Here is a 9,653-nt window from a genome sequence, read left to right as displayed (position 1 = left end):
GAGATGAGTACGAGAGCGAATGTCCTCGTTAGGCATTCCGTACGTCGACTCCGGACTAATCTGCGTCCTTACTCGACTCGTCGTCAGCCCGTCTCCCCGGCTGACATTCCCGGTTGCAGGTGTCCACATCGGCGGATTGTTGGTCCCGTCTTTACCGTATGTAACGCAAATCCGGCGTCCCGCTGCTTCGTGTTCGAGAAGCGGGCGATTCCGGCCGAGGGCAGGATAGAATCGAGAGTCTGGATTCGATTCTCAGATCTGCAAGAAAATCCCGTCGTTACTTGCACGATTCGTATTCCACGACGCCGTAAAACGGGTGATAAGCGTTCTCGCGAGAGCACGGAATTCTCTCTCTCTCTCTCTCTCTCTCTCTCTCTTCCTTTCTCGTGTAAGATACAGCATAGTTGATGCAGTTTGTAAGGCAGCCTAATTGAGTATTATTCGGTTACCGTACTAACGTAGGTTCGAAGCAACTCCTCAGACTAGACTGTAACTACTTGGAGTATATAATCGGTAGTCTCGAAACTGATACATCAGTCAAGCCAAAGAGTTTATCAATAGTTTGCGAATGCTTCATAAGAAAGGCCTTCATTAAGGTCAAGTGTGTCATGCAAGGCATGTCATCTGGAATATCTCATAGAGCACTCGTCCTTATTTTGCGGCGCGTGCGACTCCGTAAATTATTCTCTCCTTCTCTCCCCTCCCCCTCTCGCTGAGATCGTTGTACAAATAATAATACTTCAAACATACGCTCAAGCGGCCACGCCACGCGGCTTGAGCCTCGGAAGAGGATAATTAGTTGTCATTTTTAGCGACGTCGCATAGTGTGCTGCGACCTCAGAGAGACTTGAGAGAGAAAGAGGAAGAGGCCGCTGTAATACTAAAAAAAGAAAAAGCTCACTCGCGAAGGTATCGACCCTCGAAATCCATTAAACATTTGAGCAATATCGCGCAAATGGGATAATCTCGCTTTCTGGTACATCTAATATCATCACATCGCCAATACATTGTGCTTTCCGCGCGTTGCGCACATCAAACATGAGAATATTGCCGTCGGCTAAATTGCAAAGTGACTTATCCGAGCATTTCGAAGCTCTCCCTGGACTAATCAGAATTCCCCGTCGAATCGATTCGCGTCGAGATAATCGGCGAACCTTGCAATTCGACCTGCCGGCTGGCGCGGATGCGCCAGCCAGGACGTGTAGCTCTGCGGTATATTTCGTGACTCGGCCAATACGAAACTCGGGACACGTAAACCCAGACGGAAGTCTCGGACCGCGGTAAATAGCTGCCACGGAGCCCGTTGCTCGCAGCGGAGACGCAGAATGCGTCGCCGTTGTCGTCGTCGCCGTCGCCGTCGCCGTCGCCGTCGTCGTAATGTGTACCGCTCATTAGCAAGTGTTTCAACTTTCGTCAAGTTTCGCTGCTGGCTGTGTGCTCGCTGCCGCCCTCCTTAGTTCCAACAGTTCAACTGCTCTCTATCTTTCCCGCCAACTGCACATGACGACCGTGCGCGCGGTTGTTGCATCGTTATAGCCGCTAGAGTTCGGTCGAACGGTGAAGGAGGCCCGGCGTTATTAGTACTCATAAAGCACGCGACCTGTCGACGTTCGCACGCCTAACGACATTAAATTATAATTAACAGAAATGTGAAGTTTGCGCAGGTTTGCAATATCGTCGTCTTTCTCCACTCCCTCTCCCTTCTCTCGCTTCTTAGGGAAAAAGAGGGACAGAGAGGAGAGAGAGAGAGAGAGAGAGAGAGAGAGAGAGAGAGAGAGAGAGAGAGAGAGAAACAAGAAGTAAAGACTTCTCGTGCTGAGAGGCTGTTTATTTATCTTCTCGAAAGATCTCTGAAAAGTGATTTCTTATCGATTTTGCGAAAATATTTGCTCCCTCTTTTTTTTTCTTTTTCTCAGTTGGACACCGTTATTTGTAAGAAAGAAATCTCTGATTTATGAACATCGCAAATATTTACGTGAACGACACACATACACACACAGCAGAGTAAACGTCGAGAAAATATAATTTCCACAGAACATATCATCTTTATATTGAATCCCGAGCTAACATGCCGGGGTAGTTCGATCAGTGCTCGATTTAATCGCTGCGCAACGGCGTTGTCGTACCAATGAAAAAACGGCAGCGAACACATATAGTCGCGCACACGCGGTCAATCTACACGCTGAAAAAAAGAAGAGAGAGAGAGAGAGAGAGAGAGAGAGAGAGAGAAAGGGCCAGAGAGACCCAGATAGAGAAAGAGAGAGAAAGAGATACGGCGAGGAAAAGAGGACGCGCGTTTGCCATCCACGGCAATTTGTGCGCCGAGCCTGCGGCCTCGAGCGTTCATTTCGAAGCTTTCCCCGGAAATCGCACACATTTTTGTTTTAATTCACGGCGCCGTCGCCGTCGCCGCCGCACACGTGCTGCACTGTTTGTACATCGCTACAACATGTGATTCCCGAGGTGCGCGCGTGTCTCCGCGCACGCACGCGGAACGTGCACGCATCGCGGCTCGCGGCGATGCGTGCGTGCGTGTGTGAGTACACCTGCATGCCGGAGGAACCACACGGAATCACGCGGAAGTTTGCACAGTCACCGACAAACATTGTAATCCGGTAACACTCCGACTGTGAGGATCGTCCGCGACTAAAATGACGGAGGGAGTCGGGAAAGAGGGAGAATGAGAGAAACGGATTCGAGCATGTGTGTATGCGTGCACGCGCGCGCGCGCGCGTGTGTGTGTATGTGTGTGTGTGTGTGTGTATACGCAAATGTGTGCGCACTTTGATATGTCGCTGCAGCACAGCGGCACAGCGTCACGGCGATGTATGTGAATGCACGTGCACGACACGAGACACGGGAGTTAGAATTAATAGAGAGAGAAAGAGAGAGAGAGAGAGAGAGAGAGAGAGAGAGAGGAGGGAGAGGGAACGAATCACTCGAAACTCTCTTTTCATCGAACGCCGAGCGATTTACGGCGTGCGAGCTAGCGGAACCACGCTCGCGTACGCTCGCAACTTGGAGAACTCGTAAATTTCGGAAAATTCGCCATACGCGCCGCTACGGGGTGAACGCTCTTTCTCTGTTTCCCTCTCTCTCCCTCCCTCCCGCTCTCTTTCTTTTCGAATCTGTTCTTAGTAGTCACAACGTTTGCGCTCACGCGAATCAAGCCCCGTTTCAGCCAAGCATGCGCTGAATGCGATCGCTAATTATACGGCACCGATGCGAGCTCGGCGGAGATATTAATAATAAATCGCGTCTCTCTCGCGTCGCGGTACACGACACTCCAAAGAGAGTTCACGCGCCAATCGCAGAAGATACTGAGGCATTATGCGGACGACAATGGACTCATTTTCTGGTCGCTGGTTCGAAGCGACCCCGGGACGAGGGTGAGTAGGGGTGGCAAGGGACAGGTCGCGTCGTACTTATAGGTCGCATTTCGTATTCATTGACTGCGCGATGAAGAAGCTGAATGGGACAAAGTAGGTGGCGGAGGCACTGATGGGCGGGAGGCGGATTACAAGCGGGTTAATCTGGCAGCGGGCTCTTCGAGTCGGGCATAGCCGCACTCGGCGGGAGAGATGTTTCGCTTAGTTTCGTTCAGGCGTTAAGGTCTGAATTGGTCGGTTCGTTGCGCGAAGGGCTGCTCGCCTGCAGATAGGGGCGCGCGCGAGAATTCTCTCTCTCTCTCTCTCTCTCTCTTCTCGTTGGAAGTTGAAACGCGAACTTGCACCCGCGTACAACTCGGCGAACTTGCTCGCTATGTACAAATGACGCTCGTAGAAATACATTTAAACGCACTGCGGCGCCGCTCCGCGTGGCGCGAGAGAGGCACCGAATTTATCCCGAATTCACGCAGCGGACATTAAAAACGATCATTTCGAACGACCGCTGGAATAAAGCGCATTGCTGAAATGTACAGTTTCCCAGGATCCGGATGAGATCCGATTTCCATGTCCGAGGTCTATGTACAAACGTCATGTTTCAAATATGCGACTGTCCAAATGGAAAATTCGAACTTTGTCCCGATATTTTTTCTGGTCTTCCCTTTATATTAAAATATTGTTTTCTTTTTTCGGGATTTCTTATTCGATTGACTACAATTTCGAAAAAGAGAAAAACGCGAGTTTCCATAATATTCTCGTTTCTATTTCAAGCAGAGCTCATGTTTGACATGAGAAAGTTCTTAATTGCTACGGTAACTGGATAACCAATTTTCAGACAAATTCGAGAGTTCTGATCGGAGTTTACGTCGTATCTATGAAAATCCTGCGAAATTTCTATGCGGGTCGTTCGTTCGGCCTCTCCCTCGCAGAGAGAGAGAGAGAGAGAGAGAGAGAGAGAGAGAGAGAGAGAGAAAAGTTTCAGGGTGTTTTCAGAGACGAGGTCATGCGAAGCGCATATGCGATATCGGTGCATTAACAATAATAATTGCGCGATACGTTCAATAGCACAAAGTATCTGAAAAGAAAAAGGCATGGTTGATACTTTCCAATTGGACAAGCCGTGACAAGCGTGAAATGAAATTTCGCCGGCGTACGTGTACGCGGCATTTTGGACAGGGAGGAGGGGATTAAGTTCCAATCTCTAGAAGGATATCTAGGAATCTACTATGTCACTGGTCTCTCGAAAGGGTAGGACGCATTTCTCGGAATCCACGAGTCTAATTATTCTCTCCTCGGCGAAACGAGATCTCCGTCTGTCAGGCTGCCCCTAGCCGGCTGCTTGTCTGCTCGTCTGCTTGCCCTCGGCTCGTCTGTCCTCCCTGCTTAAGCCCAGCCGAACGACATTTTTCACGATCCACCGCGAAAGAGGCCCAACCTCCCCCGCGGAATAGGGTCAAGCCCTTAACAAATCCACGGACGAGACGGGCCACCGTCTCGGTCGTCATTACAACAACGGTGTTCCAGCGACACGTTGACGTAACGACGTCATCAACGACATTTAAGGGCGTACAAGGCGTCGTCGGGAACGAACGGACGGGGTTTTAGAGTGTGGTTTCCAGTTTCCTCGAACCGAGGCTGACTGGCCTGCCTGCGCGAAATGAATGGCCCGTCGTAATCGCGGCTTCTAAACGCCCGACATTTGTTATCTTTAAACCGGTTAGCGCAGGGGGACAAGGCGGATGACTCGGTCGCGCGAGGGAGCGAGCGCGGCGGCCGGGGGGGGGGATTGTGTGATGGTACATCGGAGTATGCTCGGACGGGGACCGGAAGGGGAAAGGGACTGGTGAGATGGATTAACGGAATGATTAGCGATACCTAATGGGGCTCGGTGCTGCGCCGTTGGCTCATCCACTAACTTCCACCGACTTCCAGCTAGATCCATGAGGTCGAATCGCGTGTCTGTGCGCGAAACGACAGTTAATTTTTATTCCGCTCCCCGTGGGAAAAAAAAATCATCGCCGAAGAGAGAGAGAGAGAGAAAGAGAGAGAATAGGAGAAGAGGATAGGAAAACGGGAGAAAGGTAGCATCGATACGTGCGCGATGAATAACGAGGTTCGCCATTCAGAGATGCGTGCTCTTATTATGTGCTTTATTTTTCGTTACGAACGGCTCTCTGTGTTCGTTTGCTTCCTTCTTCTTCCTTCTCTTCCTTTTCTCACGTTTTACGAGAACAGTCGCGCCGCTGCGCTTTTACTCCTCCTCGCTCCTTTTGTTCATTTTTTTGTTATGGTTATTGTCGTTGCGCCGTTGCGAGTGTGTGCGTTGCGGGAGGAATCTCTCTTTCCGCGGCGTAATCGGCCGTTTTTCCCCGGATACGCGGTCATCAAGATCGCGACGAAGCTTCGCGCCTCCTCCCCCCTCCTTCCCCTACCCCCGCCGCTGCATATCATTGCACTGGATGCATCAGCATGTCTCGACATTGGCAGGCTTGTATCTCGATCTGAACCGACAACACGCATGTGTGTTTCCTCGTCGATGATGACCTACTTCCTTATCTGGCCGTGCCGTCTTATCAGGCGCTCTCGACGTCTTCGCACGGCGTTAACGGTACCAGCCGCACACGTTGACAAGTTCGCTATCAACGGCAGGCACCAGGAGATCACGAATCCCTCGTCGTCGTGTAGCTCGCAGCCGTACACGTATTATCGAGTGCCGGTACGAGGCGTGCTTGCGTCGGGCTTGCATCGATAATTAGTTTGGCGGAGATTTCCGCCTAATTTATGTCCACGCCAGACCGTGCGCCCAATCCCGCAGTGTCGAAACACGTCGGGGAACAAGGCGGGTATCGCGCGTTACGGCGACCACGGCGCCGCGCGGAGACGTGTCTGCGTGTATTGTAAGTTGCGGTAGCGTCGGAGTCGTGCGGAACTTTGAGTGTTGAGAATGTCGGGCCCGGCGCGATTTATGTCTCGGCATTATTCCGCGTTCTAACGTTGCTCCTCGAGGGAGTACCGACGCTCGGCACTTGGACACCTGACGCGTGCAGTTCGCGCAAGTCTCCCAGAATTTTCCCGGGATCTCCCTAAATCTCCCTCAAAATTGGTCGTCCGATCGTGACGCCAATTGGAGATAATGTCGACCCATTCGTGGAAAGAGGAACACCACGAGCAGGCTGCGCTCATTCCGGAGCGCAGCTTCTTGTGTGCCTCCTGCTCTCGCGTCCTTCTGCCTCTCTTCGACGTGCAATGAGCAATGAAGATGGAGTGTGGCGCTTCCAGTGCGAGAGTGTCCAAAACGAGCGCAGCCCTAATCTACGAATACATTCTACGATCATCTCTTTGCAACATTTTCCGCGAGTTCTCCTTTTGTGTTTTTCTTTCGACATCTGAAAGCGACGATTAGTCAAAAGGAAACGCTCGTATGGAACGGCTCGTACAGCGAGCGAGCGAGGAAGCGCGCTTGCCAGGTTTGCGGGTGGTCCCTCGTTATCCTGTAAAATGTTTATACCTTTTTACTCCTCCTTCTCGTGCTATGCCACGAGTCATCGTTAGAGAGTCGCTCGTTCGCTCTCTGCGAGCGAAGCAGAAGCCGGTATCTTCTTGCTCCTTCGCCCCCCCCCGCCCCGGTGGATCGGAGTCGTGAAAGCCTCATTTCCCCCAAGGAACATCCAGATTATGGGTTTATTATAAAAGTCATATCCACGTCGCACTTTAGCCGCACCCGGCTCGTTCCCGACCCGACTCGAGCCGAGCCACGATGCGTCCGCAACAACGTGTCGCGCACTGCCGATGACGCCCCGCGAATTTTCTTACGTACAACTCGCCAGATGGCCGCCCGCGCCGCCATAAGCGAATCAGCGCCGCATAATTTTCCCCGGGCGAATATACGCGCCACTCTGCCGCTCGCTCTCTCTCTCTCTCTCTCTCGTTCTCACTCTTGTCCGAAAAAGTTTTCACGACGATTTCCTTCTTGTATTATGTAGCCCCTTCTTTCATTCTTCGCCGATGCAGGCTGTCGTTCGTATCGCCAGAATAGGAACTCGCGGCGGCTCTAATCCGAGAGAGACCCTTCACACTTAATCGGCAAATATTATCTGAAATCGCGTCCGATGTCGCTTAATGCCGACGCGTACGTATCGCGTTTGACCTCTCCTCTCCCCTCCTCTCTTCCCTCTGCCACCCGGCCGGTCGGTTTGTTCAGCCGGGACCGCATTGCAATTAATTTCGTCGCGATGCGGACGCGCGACGCGATTCGGCACGGCTGACCGATCGAAGGGTGTAACTATTAAATTGGTATTTCATCCGGTTACACGGTTGCGGATAGTCCTGTTTTGTAATTAACGAACTTTGATATTGACTGACGCACGTGCGCGCGTGTGCGACTCGCATAAAAGAGCCGAGAGTTTGCCGCAATCGGACTCACGCAAACGTACTCGTCATTATTGGCCGGGCAAGAGGAGAGAATGGAAACGAGGAGGAGGAGGAGGAAGAGGAGGAGGAGGAGGAGAGACCAGCGATATCCATTAAGAGCCTCTTGAAGATAAACGCGGCCAACGTTTGTGCACAGAATCTATATCGAGCGCGCTCGAGTGTCTCGCGCGCATCCAATTTAGTTTCGTCGACGATGGATCGGGCGCAACCGCCGCTTTACGTCGTCCCGCGGAAAACCAACATATCCGGCGCACACGCACGGGGATGCGACATTTTTTTTTTAAATCACACGCGCTCCCGCGCGAGAGACTCCGGCTTATACGCCGGCCGAGGGTAATTCTTTACACGAGCGCAAAAATATATTTCGCCATCCTCCGAAAAATCTCCATTTCCCGAATCCCCCCACTACGACCTACCTGTATTTATCGCCTCCTCGTTCGGAAGTAAGTGCGTGACGGTGTGATTCATAAAAATGCTCGCGGCAGTTGTTGGCTCGATAATTATTGCTGGAATTATTTACGGGGGAAAGGAGAGACGGAGCGGGTGCGAACGGAGGTGCGCTCTGCGTACGGTTAGGGGATGAAATTTATATATGTATACGCATTACTGGGTCGGTATGTGTATATATATATATATATGTAAAAAGAGAAAAAAAGGGAAAAATAGGATCGGAAAAATCGAGAGAGACAGAGGCAGAGACATACACACAGTGAGAGAGAGAGAGAGAGAGAGAGAGAGAGATAGAGAGAGAGAACGGAACCGGGTCTCGCCGGCAAACAAAAGAACAGAGTGCTCGTTGACTTCTGTACGAGCGAAAAAATAAATTGGACGACATTCGCCAAGGGCTGGCTCTCGAAAATCGAGGGAGGAGACTCGCGAACGAATGGCGACGGCGGTGACGGCGACGGTGGCGAGCATTTGTGTCCCTTTTCTTCCTCGCTAGCTCCTTTCGGTGACGCTTTTGCTTGCTCATCTGAAGTGGAGATATGGAAATGAAAGGTGGAAAGAGTCGATATCGCAGCCGTCGTAGCGCCGCAGAAATGTCGATAGTTCACGGTATACGTAATTCCGATGAGAATTCGTCTCGCGCGCGCATAGGGAGAGGTTCTGAAAGCAGGAGACGATGAAGAAGAAAATGATGATGAAGAAGAGGAAGAAGAAGGGAAAGGAAAGGAGAGAAAGAGAAAAAGCAGCATAACGCAATTAAAGTCAACCGGTTACCGGGCGATTTGACGAGTTTGGCAATCATGCGCGAACTTTGCTCGCTCACGCGAGTTTTCGCCCCGGAACGAAAGTTTATTACTCGCAACACCCTCCGCTGCCTCTCGCCCCCTCGGCGCCCGTGCGCTCGAGCATCATCCATCCTCCGTAACCCGTGTTTCATCATCGCCTTTAAAGAATTCTCGCAGCTGAGAGAAAGCCGGTGGCGCAAATGAATTCATTAATATACTTCCGGGGGCGCCCTTCTCTCCGGTCTCTTCTTCGCTCATTGAACCTGTCGTTGGTACACTCCCGCCCTTCGCCCTCCACCCCGGGTCTTTCTTCCGGAGCTTCGATTGGATTTTATAGAGCGGCTGTTAATTATTCTTCTACAACCCCTCCGCGCGCCGCGGCTCCTTCGCAACCTTCGTATCTTAGAAATATTAATTTCTCAATTTCCTCGGAATCGTTACGCTACCCTCCTCGTCGGGAGCCAGCCTTAATTGCTACGATTAAATTAGACATCGACGGCGGCCGAGAGCGGAAAAGGAAGAAAACCGGGAATTCTCGAGGAGAACGTAACGAGTGACTCGCCTGGAAATTGGATCGATTGAGTTAGGCGGTGGATTGTCATCG

This window comes from Harpegnathos saltator, unplaced genomic scaffold, assembly GCF_003227715.2.
Source record: "Harpegnathos saltator strain DR-91 unplaced genomic scaffold, Hsal_v8.6 scaffold594, whole genome shotgun sequence".
In the NCBI taxonomy this organism is placed as follows: domain Eukaryota; kingdom Metazoa; phylum Arthropoda; class Insecta; order Hymenoptera; family Formicidae; genus Harpegnathos; species Harpegnathos saltator.
This window is presented reverse-complemented; position numbering follows the sequence as displayed.